This window comes from Eleutherodactylus coqui, chromosome 10 (assembly GCF_035609145.1).
Source record: "Eleutherodactylus coqui strain aEleCoq1 chromosome 10, aEleCoq1.hap1, whole genome shotgun sequence".
Lineage (NCBI taxonomy): Eukaryota > Metazoa > Chordata > Amphibia > Anura > Eleutherodactylidae > Eleutherodactylus > Eleutherodactylus coqui.
In genome coordinates this window covers 61,906,728-61,924,086 of record NC_089846.1, presented here as the reverse complement: position 1 = coordinate 61,924,086, position 17,359 = coordinate 61,906,728, and positions in this window count along the sequence as shown.

Here is a 17,359-nt window from a genome sequence, read left to right as displayed (position 1 = left end):
GATTAATTTATGCGCCCTATTTGGAAGCGCTTATTCTGATGCGCACATGTGGCACATTCAATGACGTGTTCACGTGACAGTGTAGACACGCTGTATGAGGCCCCTATGCGTGGTACGTCGTGACATCATGACGTTCTATCACATGACTTTCTCCATGACGACGCCTGATGCCAGAAGTGCCCACAAGTATCCATGCATTGATTCTAAACCCTCCACATTAGGTACTAATTTGCAATTAACAACTGATTGGCTGTTTGACTGCATATATACCCTGTTGTACCATTGCTTTCATTGCATTTGAAAAAGACTTTGTGTCGAAACGTCATGTATCTGTGACTTGAGGAGGAATAAAGCTCTGCATCATTTATCTGCACCTGGTTTGCTGCCATACTTTTCTCTACATACTTGGATTACTTTGGAAATTATTTGGATCAATTTCCTTGTGGCGATTGCAAGTTACCAGTTCATCCCTTATTGGGTTAAGGTTGTGCTGTCTGCAACTCTGCTTCTCTTTGCTATATATATATATATATATATATAGGTAGCCTAGTGCTTTTTTGCTATCATTGGTGAAATCTGCTTAGATCTCCAGACGTAATGTGATTTTATTCTGATGGATAAAGCTGCAGGACGGAAGCATTACTCATCAGACTCCAGGTTAGAAGCCGCCCGTCACAAAACACTGGGGTGAAATGTAACCTGCCGTAACGGGTCATTGGATAAATGGTAGCGGAGCTGGGAATGCATTAGGAAGTTACTGGCTTCTGGCGCTCATCTACACGTGGTGTTTAAACCACCGAGCCGTGAGCCGGGGCCACAGCTGCTAAATGCAGGGTGAAGGTTCCCGTTTTGTTCTGGAGCTTGATCTTAGCCGAGAAAAGCTATTTGCGATTTCTTCTATCCCAGACACAACAGCAGAAAATTAACTAATTTAGCAGAAAATTAATCCTTTTTTTCTGCAGAATCTTACCTCCGCCCGGATAGGTTTTAGTTCTATCTGTCGGAAATAAGCTAACATGGTCGTAAATCTTCTATCCTGAGATCTGACACAAAACCCGCTCAGGGTCTAGATCTCAAAGTATACAATAAAGCTACTATGGCATATGTGTAAGAGGGGAGAGAGATACCTTGGTCTTCTCTCACACTGTAGTGGCTCCCAGCCATTTGGATGAACAACTGCATTGGCCACTGTCTTTCACTGAATATCAGGCTAAAGCTAGTCTGCCCAGCAACAGCTCTCTTCTGATTGGCTGCTTGTCATTAATTGTCTTATTAGTAGTGTGGGTAGAGTTGAGTCAAGCCCGGGAAAGTGGGCTAGGTGGAGGAGGAAGTGAGTCAGCAGAGGGAGAGAAAGTGCGGGAAACAACAGGAAGTGGAGGGAGCTATTTGGAGGAGGAAGAAGAGAGGCAGCAGTGTGAGGAGCTGCAGCCGCTAAAAAGTAACCGGAGGTCAGGAGTTGGAGGAAGGTGTCAGGAGCAAGGCACAGTGAAGAGAACTGAGCCAACGGCATCTCGAGTGGGACCAAAGCTTTTTACCACTGTGTATTAGGAGACAGTGGGAGTACAGCCAACCCTGCACTAATCCCTCCATGTCTCTGCAAATTACCATCCGGAGTGACAACCCCCCCCCCCCCCCCCCCCCCAGATAACATAGGCTGGTGGGATCATCTTCCGTGAAAGACAGTTAAGGAAGCATTGACTGTTTTATTTGGTACCTGATATTCTGCTAAAGTTATTGTTGACTAAAGAGCTGCAAAGTGTGATCATTATCCTCTGTAAGTACTGAGTAAACTGTGTACCTTCGGTTTACCCTAAACTACGGGAACTGGTCTCCATTATTTCACCACCAAAACATAAGTCCACTCTCAAAGGTACTGGTGTCATGATCTGACATCACCAGAACTGCACAGAAACATATTTCAGTTCCCCCTACTGCACGAGTAGCCATTTTTGTCAGAGTAGCCACCACCATGACCATGTTAAAGTTAGTACATCCATTCAGACTAGCTCTTTCCCCTTCTGCTCGCTGCACTAGGCTCTGTTTCCCTGTCACAGAGGGCAGCGGGAAGCAGAGAACAGAGGTCATTGGCCATGCGCCAAAGTCATGCACATGGTGGAAGGCTTAGCCCAGTCTAATACAAGTGTTAGTAAAAACGACGCGTTTTTTAAATGCAGTGTTTTACAGCATTCTCAAATGGCATTTTCAAATGCGCTGTTTTAGCAGGCGCTAAATGCTGTAAAAAACGTTCGTGTGAGAGTGGCCTTACATGCATGAAGCACCAAAAAGGAATAGCACTCACAGCACTGAAGTGGTTAACTTTCCAGGCACCCTGTAGGCACGTTATATAAGGGAGATGTTTCTGGCGGCATCACTACAAGAGAGCAGCAGAGACTATGTACTAAGAGCTTCTGGGAGCTGGAGAAATTAGTTCAACTGTCTACAGAGGAGTGCTGATGAATAAGGTTGCAATGGTCTGCAGAGATACAGTTGCAGCAGTTGAGAGAGGACAGTGACCAGGGGCTGCCCTTTGCCTGGAGCCAATGAGAGCGTTATTGTTGCATTACCAGTCCAGCAGGACATCTAGACAGTGACAAGGATTTATGGAAACCATCGTAGAGGTGCGGTCCTGACCCTGGACTAGCCTGGTTTGATTGAAGTAAGTACTGTCACACAACACACTGTAAGTGAGGCTGGCCTCATCAAAACCACTAGGTGTGCACACTGTAGGGGCACAAACCATTTAAAAACAGGTCTGTTGTGTAGGACTTGAAATGTTCAAGTGCTCAGAATTATGAACTGAGATATGGCCATAGGGACATGAGCCTGCATAGTGGAGACATATTAGCAGGAGTTTGGATGTTGTGTTTCCAATAGACTGTGTTGAAAATAGTAGAGCGTTAACCACTTAAAGTATAGACTGTGTGATGAATATTTCAGTTTAAGAGTATTGATCTCTTTACAGATTCTGTTTTACGCATTATTGTAATTTTGTCCTGTGAATAGAGTATTAATAATCCTAGGATTTAGTTAGCTGCAGGAACATCTACAGATAATAGTTACATTTTGTAAGTGCTTTTATCTGACAATATAGTATTATCCATTTATATTCTTCCATCTATATATATAAAATTGAATGTATGTCTGTGTGCGTGTCTGTTTGTCCTTTATGCGCTACTACACCATTCATCCGATCGCCATGAAACTTTGGGAAGATGTTGAGTACACTCCTAGGAAGATTATAGGCATAGTACATTTATGCTACAATAAATGGCGCGCGTGCGAGCGTCGTCGACAGTTACGACCCCCCCACGTAGATCGTTCGATTTCAATCATTGTCACTAATTCTCTCACTTCCCGATGTTGTAGAAACATGAAATTTGGCACGAGCATTGATTATGTCATAAATAGGAAAAGGAAATGGGTCCCAACTCGATTATTCAATTCTATGCGCAAAAGAATTAGCGTCCAAATTTTACGTGCGGAATCTAATTTTCTCGCTTCCCAATGTCATAGAAACTTGAAATTTGGCACGAACATTGATTATGTCATAAATAGGAAACGCTAATGGGTCCCAACGCGATTATTTAATTCTAAGCGCCAAAAAATTAGCATCCAAATTTACGTACGGAATCTAATTTTCTCGCTTCCCAATGTCATAGAAAGTTTAAATTTGGCACGAGCATTGATTATGTCATAAATAGGAAACGCTAATCTGTCCCAACTCGATTATTCAATTCTATGCGCAAAAGAATTAGCGTCCAAATTTTACGTACGGAATCTAATTTTCTCGCTTCCCAATGTCATAGAAACTTGAAATTTGGCACGAGCATTGATTATGTCATAAATAGGAAAAGCTAATGGGTCCCAACTCGATTATTCAATTCTATGCGCAAAAGAATTAGCGTCCAAATTTTACGTACGGAATGTAATTTTTTCACATAGAAACTTGAAATTTGGCACGGGCATTGAATATATCATAAATAGGAAAAGCTAATGGGTCCCAACTCGATTATTCAATTCTAAGCGCCAAAGAATTAGTGTCCACATTTTACGTACGGAATCTAATTTTCTCGCTTCCCAATGTCATAGAAACTTTAAATTTGGCACGACCATTGATCTATATATATAAAATTCAATGCATGTCTGTGTGTCTGTGTGCGTGTCTGTTTGTCCTTTATGCGCTACTACACCATTCATTCGATCGCCATGAAACTTTGGGAAGTTGTTGAGTACACTCCTGGGAAGATTATAGGCATAGTACATTTATGCTACAATAAATGGCGCGCGTCGTCGACAGTTACGACCCCCATGTAGATCGTTCGATTTCCATCATTGCCACTAATTCTCTCACTTCCCGATGTTGTAGAAACATGAAATTTGGCACGAGCATTGATTATGTCATAAATAGGAAAACTTAATGGGTCCCAACTCGATTATTCAATTGTAAGCGCCAAAGAATTAGCGTCCAAATTTTACGTACGGAATCTAATTTTCTCGCTTCCCAATGTCATAGAAACTTGAAATTTGGCACGAGCATTGATTATGTCATAAATAGGAAACGCTAATGGGTCCCAACTCGATTATTCAATTCTATGCGCAAAAGAATTAGCGTCCAAATTTTACGTACGGAATCTAATTTTTTCGCTTCCCAATGTCATAGAAACGTGAAATCTGGCACAACCATTGATCTATATATATAAAATTGAATGTATGTCTGTGTGTCTGTGTGTCTGTGTGCGTGTCTGTCTGTTTGTCCTTTATGCGCTACTACACCATTCATCCGATCGCCATGAAACTTTGGGAAGTTGTTGAGTACACACCTGGGAAGATTATAGGCATAGTACATTTATGCTACGATAAATGGCGCGCGTGCGTGCGTCGTCGACGTTCGATTTTTCGTCATTGCCACTAATTCTCTCACTTCCCGATGTTGTAGAAACATGAAATTTGGCACGAGCATTGATTATGTCATAAATAGGAAATGCTAATGGGTCCCAACTCGATTATTCAATTCTAAGCGCCAAAGAATTAGCATCCAAATTTTACGTACGGAATCTAATTTTCTCGCTTCCCAATGTCATAGAAAGTTGAAATTTGGCACGAGCATTGATTATGTCATAAATAGGAAAAGCTAATGGGTCCCAACTCGATTATTCAAGTCTATGCGCCAAAGAATTAGCGTCCAAATTTTACATACGGAATGTCATTTTCTCACATAGAAACTTGAAATTTCGCACGGGCATTGAATATGTCATAAATAGGAAAAGCTAATGGGTCTCAACTCGATTATTCAATTCTAAGCGCCAAACAATTAGCGTCCAAATTTTACATACGGAATCTAATTCTCTCACTTCCTGATATATGTAAATGAATGTCTGTCTGTCTGTCTGTCCGTTATGCATTACTACACCATTCATCCAATCGCCATGAAACTTTGGGAAGTTGCTGAGTACACTCCTGGGAAGGTTACTGGCATAGTACATCTATCCTACGACAGGTGGCGCGCGTGCGAGCATCGTCGACAGTTATGCCCCCCAGACAAAGATAGTTTGATTTCCATCTCAAGCACGAAAGCAAAAGGCATTACGAGCGACGGGATACGTGTTCAACTACAAAATGATGCATCCGCCGAACGTTTCGCAAGACAATTGCTGGATATTGAGAATGCTGAGGTAAAATGAAAGCTGTGCTGTGATTGGTTGCTATTTCTTATACTGCTGAGGTAACATGAAAGCTGTGCTGTGATTGACATTGAATTGGCGTCAAAATTTTACGTACATAATCTAAATCTCTCACTTCCCAATGTCATAGAAACGTGAAATTTGGCACGAGCATTGATTATGTCATAAATAGGAAAAGCGAATGGGTCCCAACTCGATTATTCAATTCTAGCGCAAAAGAATTGGCGTCGAAATTTTACGTGCGGAATGTAATTTTCTCACTTTCCGGTGTCATGGAAACAGGAAGTTTGGCACGAGCATTGATTATGTCATAAATAGGAAAAGCTAATGGGTCCCAACTCCATTTTTCAATTCTATGCGCAAAAGAATCAGCGTCCAAAGTTTACGTACGGAATCTAATTTTCTCACTTTCTGGTGTCATAGAAACATGAAATTTGGCACGAGCATTGATTATGTCATAAATAGGAAAAGTTAATAGGTCCCAACTCCATTATTCAATTCTAGCGCAAAAGAATTGGCGTCGAAATTTTACGTGCGGAATGTAATTTTCTCACTTTCCGGTGTCATAGAAACGGGAAATTTGGCACGAGCATTGATTGTCATAAATAGGAAAAGCTAATGGGTCCCAACTCGATTATTCAATTATAGCGCAAAAGAATTGGCGTCGAAATTTTACGTGCGGAATGTAATTTTCTCACTTTCCGGTGTCATAGAAACGGGAAATTTGGCACGAGCATTGATTATGTCATAAGTAGGAAAAGCTTATGGGTCCCAACTCGATTATTCAATTCTATGTGCAAAAGAATTAGCGTCCAAATTTTACGTGCGGAATGTAATTTTCTCACTTTCCGGTGTCATAGAAACGGGAAATTTGGCACGAGCATTGATTATGTCATAAATAGGAAAAGTTAATAGGTCCCAACTCCATTATTCAATTCTATGCGCAAAAGAATTAGCGTCCAAATTTTACGTACGGAATCTAATTTTTTCACTTTCCGGTGTCATAGAAACAGGACATTTGGCACGAGCATTGATTATGTCATAAATAGGAAAAGCTAATGGGTCTCAACTCCATTATTCAATTCTAAGCGCAAAAGAATTAGCGTCCAAATTTTACGTGCGGAATGTAATTTTCTCACTTTCCGGTGTCATAGAAACGGGAACTTTGGCACGAGCATTGATTATGTCATAAATAGGAAAAGCTAATGGGTCCCAACTCCATTATTCAATTCTATGCACAAAAGAATTAGCGTCCAAATTTTATGTACATAATCTAAATCTCTCACATTCCGGTGTCATAGAAACGGGAAATTTGGCACAAGCATTGATTGTGTCATAAATATGAAAAGTTAATAGGTCCCAACTCGATTATTCAATTCTAAGCGCAAAAGAATTAGTGTCCAAAATTTTATGTACGTAATCTAATTCTCTCACTTCCTGATGTCATTTTATATGAAGGAAACGTTGCATGGTTACCTCCGCGTGGTGTTTCCTGGGTAATGCAGAGAACTATGCAAAATGGTGAACATATGTTTTTCCTCTGTATCTCTAAAGAAACCACGACTTTATAAGATTTTCCATGTGAACACCAGATTAACACCAGAACCAAATTAACTCGGGCGAAGCCGGCTATATCAGCTAGTATATTATAAAGCTGAGGTAACATGTAAGCTGTGCTGCGATTGGTTGTTATATATTATACCACTGAGGTAACATGAAAGCTACGCTGTGATTGGTTGTTATCTAGATATATAAAAACGAATGAATGTATGTCTGTCTGTCTTCGCAGCAATGCGCGACGGGTAAGCTAGTATATTATAAAGCTGAGGTAACATGTAAGCTGCGCTGTGATTGGTTGTTATATGTTATACCACTGAGGTAACATGAAAGCTGCGCTGTGATTGGTTGTTATCTAGATATATAAAAACGAATGAATGTATGTCTGTCTGTCTTCGCAGCAACGCGCGACGGGTAAGCTAGTCTATAAATAAATATTAGGTATTTGTTGCAACTCCTTCTGCTACATTGTATACTAAATGTGAATTGTGAGTCTAGAGATGGGAAGGCCTGGAAAAAAACTGGGGAAAAGCCATTTGTTTCCGGAAAAATTTGAAAAAAAAGTGTGTAGAATATGTTCTTTTCCAATGATAAATAATATATCTATGGCATGTTATTCAAACTATAGAACCTAAAAAATGGCGCTTTTTTTCCCCAATTTTTCCTTTTTTTTCAGACTTTCCCATCTCAAGTTGTGGCACCACCCAACCGCCACATATGTTTGTTATAAACCCCAGGTTAAGTTCTAGGGTCCTTGTTATATTGATGTCTAAGTGGAGCAGTAGCTAGCTTCCTCCCTCACCGATATTGTAAGTGGTAGAGGCATAACTATAGTGGGTGCAGATGATGTGATATCACACCTAGGCCCTGGAGATTTAGGGGGCCTATAAGGTCTCTTCCTCATAGGAAGAGATCAGTGCTATAAATGAAGCATTATAGTTGGAGGCTCTATTATAGATTTTGCACTGGGCCCAGCAGCTTCAGGTTATACCACTGATAAGGGGAGACCACTCAGGGGGGGGCAAAAACCCTCAAAGACAATCGTGGAGAGAAATAAAATACATGTTCAACTTTACTGACAGAACTCAAAAGACCAGTATGAACCGGCCAACATTGGGAGAAGTCAAAGGCTTATTTCGGCCCCTCAGAGGCAGTCTATCAATACATGTAATACTCAATTGCTTGGAAACAGTCACTTTGTGCAAACAAAGCCCAATGCAAGCTAATGTCATTCTTCTCCAACAGGAGAGGTTACTTAAAAAGGTTGTACCAAAATGTAAAGTTATCCCCTATCCACAGCATAGGAATAACTTTATGATCAGTGGGGGTTCAATCTCCACCAAAACTGAGATTAGGAGTTCTGATGGTTTGAATGGAGTGGAGGACATGCATGTACACCATCACTCAATTCATTTAAATTACAGAGCTCAAAACCACAGAATAGGAGCACTCAGCAATCTCCAGTGTCGTCATTGAAATTAATGGAACAGTAGCGCTCATGCGCATCCTCCTGTCCATTTATTCTGTGACCTTCAGAACCGCAATTCTCGGGCTCAGTGAGGGTCCCAACGGTCAGTCCTCCACTAATCGTAAAGTTATCCTCTAACTTTGTGTCTTGGTACAACCCTTTTATATTGTTACACAGATTGTACAATAGTCCTAACTATAACAGTCTCAATATACAATCCCTTCTTTTCAGTTACTTGGTGCAGGATCATAGGCCTACCTCAGTCCCCATTTACTCATTTCTTGCAGCATTGTCACAGTCCCAATAAATATGGCTTTTTAACTATCTCAGAGCCACACTTGGTCAAAGTCTCTGTCTGACCCGAGAGGAAGATGCTCATAGCAAGAGTGGAAACCCAACAATGGCTCAAAAACCAGCTAGGCCTCCTGGTTTTTAGTGCATCAGACTGTCTTCTAAACTGTAAAATCACTTGTCAACAACCTTACACACATCAAAACAGGAAACTACCCCTATATATATCTTAGCCATGGGTCCACATAAGAACCTTCCATGTCCACACCTTTACCTTCCTTCTCATTCAAGTCACCATGACTCACTTCTCTTTACACTATTCAGCTGTCTTAGTATCTAGGACACAGTGGGGAAGGATTCTCCCTCTTTGCCGATGGGCTGTATGCAATTTTTGGCCTTGATTATCTGGGCCTTGTCTGCTCATCAGCCTTCCTTGGCTCATGTTCTTACTCTTGGCCACTCTCCAGCTTGGGTGTGAGGCCACCATGTCTTTCCATGGTGGCTGGCCACTTTAAAAGTCTCTACATGCTGCACCACTCTCTGTATAATGGTGCCCATACAGCATTTTAATACCGTCCCAGAACGCTATCTTGTTCTGGTTTGTTGCCAAGAAGGCAAGGCTTATCCCTTCACATAATCACCTACATGGGGCTGATCTGGGCAGTGACAACCTCTTTCATTGGCGCCTGAAAGACCTCTCAAGATCAACTTTTCCCACGTCACTGGCAAGGGGTAGAACCTATGTCCGGCAGTCATCAGAGCGGCAGCGGCTGCACTCCCTCCACCATCTTACATTAGTATTTGCCTAGATTGACTCAATGCTGCTCTTTTCCTCTGACCTACCTGTGAGATAGTGCCCAGGCCATCATGCCACACAAATTGGTAACAAACTGAATGGGGGTCTATAATTCCGTGTACGATATGTGCCAGAAACTTTGCCGATGCATACGGTAAATGTAGACTAAAGACGCTATGTGAAAAGAGCATAACAGAGAGTTTTGCCAAGAGTTTTCCTTCAACTACTTCAATTTGATAAAACCAACAAAATAATGAGCACACCGGAGGCGACCGCTCTTCGTGGCTGGGGAAATTATATACTCTGTAATCTTTTGTAGCCCATAATTTGCCAATATTTGTCACAAAAAAACCCTCCTAAAATGTAAATTTGACAGATGTTCTCGTTTCCCCGATACATTTATGATGAGAAAAGGAGAGCGGACAAATCCAAAATTGATGCACCATATGGAATACCTGGCTTATGTCGCTTCACATTTGAGGAAAGAAGTTCAGTTTTGATTTAGAGCCCTTGGCTACTACACAGAAGATTTGGCACACATACATAGCGTTTGGAGTAATAAACCTCCCTCTCTCAGTTCCCGTAGCTTAAGCTGTCTTGAGTTATTATTCCTTGGTTTTTCATACTTGAGGTTTTATGTTTTGTAATAATTGCTCTTGTTAGCCTTCATTATATTACCTTAAATTACTCTTATCCTCTTTGTATTTGCTTTCATCAGGTCATTGTTTTACTTGTGACACAGCCGGAAACAAAGTTTCACCGTTGATTAACATCTTTATGACATGTTTTTATTACAGATTTTATGCTTAACTTATACTTTGTGCAGCATATGAAAAAAAAATCCTGTTACCTACTGGAAACCATCAAAAGGTTGCTATTAGTAGAATTCCTTTTTATATTATAAGGTGTGTCACAAGTAAAAACAATGACATTCGTTTTGGCGCGACCTTCATATATGAATCCATTTCTGTCTTGAGTACATAGTGCTATAATCTTGGGAAGAGGTTGTGGGTCTGAGTGGCTCAATACATCTTATTATCCCCAGTAGCCTAGGTCATGTACATAAGAGGATTTGATGAATTATTGTTTATTCCTGCTGATGGTTTCCAAACAGCTACAATTTTTTTCCTACATTTAAAAACAGATAATAAAAAAGTTAAGAAGCTCTATTAACCCCTTAAGGATCAGGGTGTTTCAATACTAAAGGACCAGACACTTTTTTAGGGATTTTACCCATTTGGTGGTCTTACTGCTAGAGATGAGCGAGCGTACTCGGAAAAGCACTACTCGCTCGAGTAATTTGCTTTATCCGAGTATCGCTGTGCTCGTCCCTGAAGATTCGGGTGCCGGCACGGAGCGGGGAGCTGCAGGGGAGAGCGGGGAGGAACGGAGGTAAGATCTTTCTCTCCCTCTCTCCCGCCCGCTCTCCCCTGCTCCCCGCTGCGACTCACCTGTCAGCCGCAGCGGCACCCGAATCTTCAGGGACGAGCACAGCAATACTCGGATAAAGCAAATTACTCGAGCGAGTAGTGCTTTTCCGAGTACGCTCGCTCATCTCTACTTACTGCCCTTTTTTTTCAGCTACCAAAATTATTTCCGATGCATTATTTTTTTCCGTGACACACAAAGCTATTTTTTATATCAGCTTTTTTCACTGACTTCTTTTCTGTTTTTTAGTTTTATTGGGAGCAACTTTTTTGAGTTGCTTATTTTTTAAATTAGTATATTTGCGCTAAAATAAAGTACAGGAATGGGTTCCTCATTCTGTTTTGAACGTTTTTAAATAAATTTGTATAGCTTTGGATTACAGGGCGCATGTGGTGACGCTTTTGATTGGTGTCGGGTCATTTTCTTTTTTATGTATATATTTTTATTAAATTCTGTAATTTTTTATACTTATTTTTGTAACTATTTTTTTTATCATCTATGTCCCCCATGACGTCATATAAGACCTCCGGGGGGCATTCACATGGTCTATTTTTTTTGTAATTTCACACTTTTCCACTGTAGCTGGGGCATCCATAGGAGCCACATACATGGGAGCCCAAGTTACAGGGAAAGCTTCCCCCTGTAGTTACAGTAGTCACTAACAGAGCTGATCTGGGTCTGCTAGGATGCCGCAGCTCTTCTGTGACAGAGAGCACCCATTGATCACTTGATTGCCGGGTCGAATAGTGGAAGCAACACTTCTGCTTTTTATCTTCACTAAATGGTGCTCATTTATAACTGCTTCTACCTTCTCCTCCAGGTCCTCGGCTGTGACTAAAATGCTTGCTTGATTCCAGGAGCTTTAACCCTTTCCAATCCACTGTCTGATGTCTTCAGACATTCTGCTTGAAGGCTGTACAGCTCTGATGTCGAAAGACGTCTGGCAGGGTATTCTTACTGTATATTACTGGCTGCTCTGCTGTCGAGGGCCTCTACAACATATCCTATACCACAGTACTGGCTCTAGCCAGCAGATGGCGCCATTGTATAATGGCAGAAAGAGAGAACCCCCTAGGAAACCCTGAATCCAAAATTGGATTGTAAAGGGTTAATCCCCAATATGTCACATCTATCTCCTGAGATATGTGGTACTACAGGTTCTCTGGAGCTTTCCTGCTCAGGTGTGGGGGATTGTGCTGGCTGGGCATGTGTGTGTCTCCAGTCAACCAATCACTCTAGATCAGTACACATAAAAGCTGTCTTCCCAGGTGTGGGTGTATGTGGCATCCATAGGAGCCACATACATGGGAGCCCAAGTTACAGGGAAAACTTCCCCCTGTAGTTACAGTAGTCACTAACAGAGCTGATCTGGGTCTGCTAGGACGCCGCAGCTCTTCTGTGACAGAGAGCACCCATTGATCACTTGATTGCCGGGTCGAATAGTGGAAGCAACACTTCTGCTTTTTATCTTCACTAAATGGTGCTCATTTATAACTGCTTCTACCTTCTCCTCCGGGTCCTCGGCTGTGACTAAAATGCTTGCTTGATTCCAGGAGCTTTAACCCTTTCCAATCCACTGTCTGATGTCTTCAGACATTCTGCTTGAAGGCTGTACAGCTCTGATGTCGAAAGACGTCTGGCAGGGTATTCTTACTGTATATTACTGGCTGCTCTGCTGTCGAGGGCCTCTACAACATATCCTATACCACAGTACTGGCTCTAGCCAGCAGATGGCGCCATTGTATAATGGCAGAAAGAGAGAACCCCCTAGGAAACCCTGAATCCAAAATTGGATTGTAAAGGGTTAATCCCCAATATGTCACATCTATCTCCTGAGATATGTGGTACTACAGGTTCTCTGGAGCTTTCCTGCTCAGGTGTGGGGGATTGTGCTGGCTGGGCATGTGTGTGTCTCCAGTCAACCAATCACTCTAGATCAGTACACATAAAAGCTGTCTTCCCAGGTGTGGGTGTATGTGGCATCCATAGGAGCCACATACATGGGAGCCCAAGTTACAGGGAAAACTTCCCCCTGTAGTTACAGTAGTCACTAACAGAGCTGATCTGGGTCTGCTAGGACGCCGCAGCTCTTCTGTGACAGAGAGCACCCATTGATCACTTGATTGCCGGGTCGAATAGTGGAAGCAACACTTCTGCTTTTTATCTTCACTAAATGGTGCTCATTTATAACTGCTTCTACCTTCTCCTCCGGGTCCTCGGCTGTGACTAAAATGCTTGCTTGATTCCAGGAGCTTTAACCCTTTCCAATCCACTGTCTGATGTCTTCAGACATTCTGCTTGAAGGCTGTACAGCTCTGATGTCGAAAGACGTCTGGCAGGGTATTCTTACTGTATATTACTGGCTGCTCTGCTGTCGAGGGCCTCTACAACATATCCTATACCACAGTACTGGCTCTAGCCAGCAGATGGCGCCATTGTATAATGGCAGAAAGAGAGAACCCCCTAGGAAACCCTGAATCCAAAATTGGATTGTAAAGGGTTAATCCCCAATATGTCACATCTATCTCCTGAGATATGTGGTACTACAGGTTCTCTGGAGCTTTCCTGCTCAGGTGTGGGGGATTGTGCTGGCTGGGCATGTGTGTGTCTCCAGTCAACCAATCACTCTAGATCAGTACACATAAAAGCTGTCTTCCCAGGTGTGGGTATGCTCAGCTTTCTCTGTTTCTCATTTCTCTTGGTGTGGTGTGGTGGGAGCAAGTTCTATGTGTGGTGGCTGCAAGAAGGGTTTGTGTCTTGTGGTTTAGTTTGGTTATGTCACTGGACTCCTGGTTAGTGTAAGGACTAGCGGTATTGTCGGGAGCTGTGATGTGGCCTGATAGCTTCCATATTTTGGCCAAAATGTCAACAAATACCTGGCATTTATAGCATTAACATCTGCTACTAGTGTTTGCCAATACGGCTGCTGTATGGTGTGATTTTCGTCCTGTGTCTTCTTATCTTGCCCAGTTGTCCCTGTCGGTGGTGGCATGTGTATGCATCCTAGCCTGGGTGCGTGGGTTCCTAGGTGCAGCAAGGGCTCAGATCCGAAGACTGCTGGGCCACTCTCTATTGGGGCAATGTTCCCGCTCAGGTAGGTCCTTGGTCATCTTCCTTTGTAGAAGATAGGGAGAGATGTTAATCGGTGTTTTTTTCACATGATGTTCCCTATCCTTGGTAACGTTCGTGTGGCCCGGTGCTCACTTGCCCACACAAACGTAACACAATACTTTTGTTATCGACCGCAATTGGTTAAGGCAATAGTTTTGATAGCCTTAGTGGATAGGGCAGTGGCATATGGAGGAAGTATAAAATGTCTCCCCCATTATTGTGCCCAATTTTGCCACTCTTTACAGAAGGCCCTGGAGTCTGTTCCTCCTCTATAAATGTTCACCCTCTTGTGTGCTAACAATGTAGTTCTCGTGGTGAGAAAATAAACTAAGGCTGCAGCGGAATCCGGCCCTGGCAGCAGCGGTGTCCGCGCATACCTGCTTTCTTTTTCTTCTTTCTGTACTGCGGATAGTCCACATGGCTCGCCATCGGACATGTGCAGTACAGGGTTTTTTTTAACTCCTGCTTTTCCCACGAAATTCACGGCCCATCCGTAATGTCAATTGCGGACAGCCCACAGGTCGAACAGCTTCCATTGACTTCAATGCAAGCTGTCTGTGCGGAAACCGCGGGAAAATGAAGCATGCTGTGTTATTGGTTCCCACTCGTGTGCATGAAGAATCACTTTTACATTGCATGCCAAGGGCAGTATTTCCTGTAGAATCTAGAGGCGGTCGCCAGCTTTCAACAGCTAGTGGAATCTGTGCCACGGGAAATTGCTACATTTTGAAAGTCAAAGGAGGTCCAACTGCTAGATGGTGGTCTCTAATAAAGTGACCATTAGGCGTAAGTGTCTCTATGGTAGCAGAGTACAAGCAAACGCTGTGTACTCTGAAGCTGCAGTCATGCTCCCTTCCATCCGCTCCCTACTTCTTACTAACGTACAGCACATTGAGTATTGTTAAAGGATTACTCTGGTTAATGCAGTAAAATGCTTTTCATCAGATGTTTGAGGCAATTACGAAAATGTATTTGCTTGCGAAAAAGACGGTGGAAATAATTGCCACTGACTCACCGCTGCAAAGCAAGAAGCACAAAATATTCACAAATGATATTAGCTTTTCTTATGCAAATGGAATAATTTTGTTTGCTAGGTACTGCCTGTAAACAGTATTATCCTATGCATTGCATCTCCTGTGCATTGGGAGAGTCAGGTACTGCTAGCGCTGCCAAATATCTGCAGTATAGCGAGCGTGGAGTAATGGATATAAATGATCGCCTGTCAGCTCTGCAGAAACATTGTATATGAGTTCATATTCTTCAGACGTGCTGATAATGATACAGTATGTTAGAGACATCTTGTGCTCTTTTGCATTAGGCACATAGGTGCGGGCCAGAAATCTGACCCCAATATAACATCGAAGACGGGCTTACACATTTAAAGGAAACATATCATGCTGAACATGATGTGTGATCTGTGGGAAGTATGTTATAGTGGGTGGTCCTAAGCAGTGACTGACAGCTTTCTCTGTATGACTCAGCTGACAGTTACTGATAGGACCGCCCACTGGACTCCTAATCATAAAAAGAGAAGGAAATACATGAAAAACATGCAAGTGACAAGGAATCTTTTTCCACTAAACTACATATCAATCTGCTCAGGTCCTCCTTCTCTATAATATACTGCAGATCAGACATCATGTTCAATGTGGTAGCTGAAGCTACTTTAGACCAAGGAGCAGTACCTGAGGGTGTTGTTATGTTTGTGCAGTGGCAGGTACAGTGCCCTTCACAGACATCACCAGCACTTCAGACCAAGACGTAATCAATGTCCAAAATGGACCAATATAAACATATATTATGTCACCAAAGCACATGCTAAAATGGTAGCAGAAATACAGACATGAGAACGCTATCCCTAACAAACTTTGTTGTGGCAGACTTTACCTAGAAGCAGGGCGATCGCCCAGATAGGGAGGGCCACACATCAGTAACCTAGGGTTCCTCTGTCACTAAATGGAGGATAGGGAAGATGCAGATGGAAAGAGCAATGCATATAACACAGCATAAGGTAGAAGTGAATTTGCCCAACAGAACAAATGACCATACGTACTTAATGACAGGAGTCCACTGCCTCACGAAACAGCTCAGAGAGAACAATAACTGGCACCCATGTAGAGGCAAGCCTGAAATAAATACATTTCCATTATATATACAGAAAAAAGGTCAAATACAGCTTGGTAAAAGGTAAAGTCTTGATCCACAGTGTTATGCCAAACAGCCAACCTCCAATAAGCGGAGTGCACGGAAAATAACACCAAGACAGTTTCCAAGGAATGCAATGTGGAAAAAACTTTGTATATAGCTCCAGCACTTCTTATAAAAACATCAATCTTTATTAGAATACATCCCTAAAAAGGTAAAAATGCTTACATGTGAGAACAGGGATCTACACATTTTGGCAAAAATATCAATAAAAAGTGGAAGAATTGAGGTGTTCTGCAACTTTTGCCCAGTAGTGTAGATACTGTAGATAGAGTTAACGCCTTAATAATGCATTTTGCTCTACTTACAGTTTCTTCTCACTTCCAATATAGACGATCCATCTACAAGCTTATATCTCAGAGGTGCAATCAATGAAGTAAAAAGTCCTAAGAAAGGAAGTGTGTGGGATCCTGACAACGTCTTTGTAGAAGATGTATGGTTGTCATTAGCAGGATTCCAGTTGAGGTTTAAAAATTGATATTTAAGTCACTGCCCCGTGGGAGATTCTTAAGCGATATTTATATTCCGCAGCGTTGGCTGATTTTAATTCTGCTCCGCTTTATTAGGCCACAGCCATGGTAGTCTGATCCTAGCTTAGGCTGCTGCACTGTTCCTCCTCCATGCTTTAAACTGCAGCTCTGAGGGCTCCGATTGGCTGTTTGTGTGTATATAAACCCAGTAATAGGCTAATTTCCTTCATAGTAGTGGATAATTGTAAAGTACAAACAACTAAACCAGCAGTGAATGCAGATCACCCGGTACAGTGCTACTCAGATGAGACGCCGGATAGCAGGAGCCTGGCATTCCACTTTAGGCGCAGAA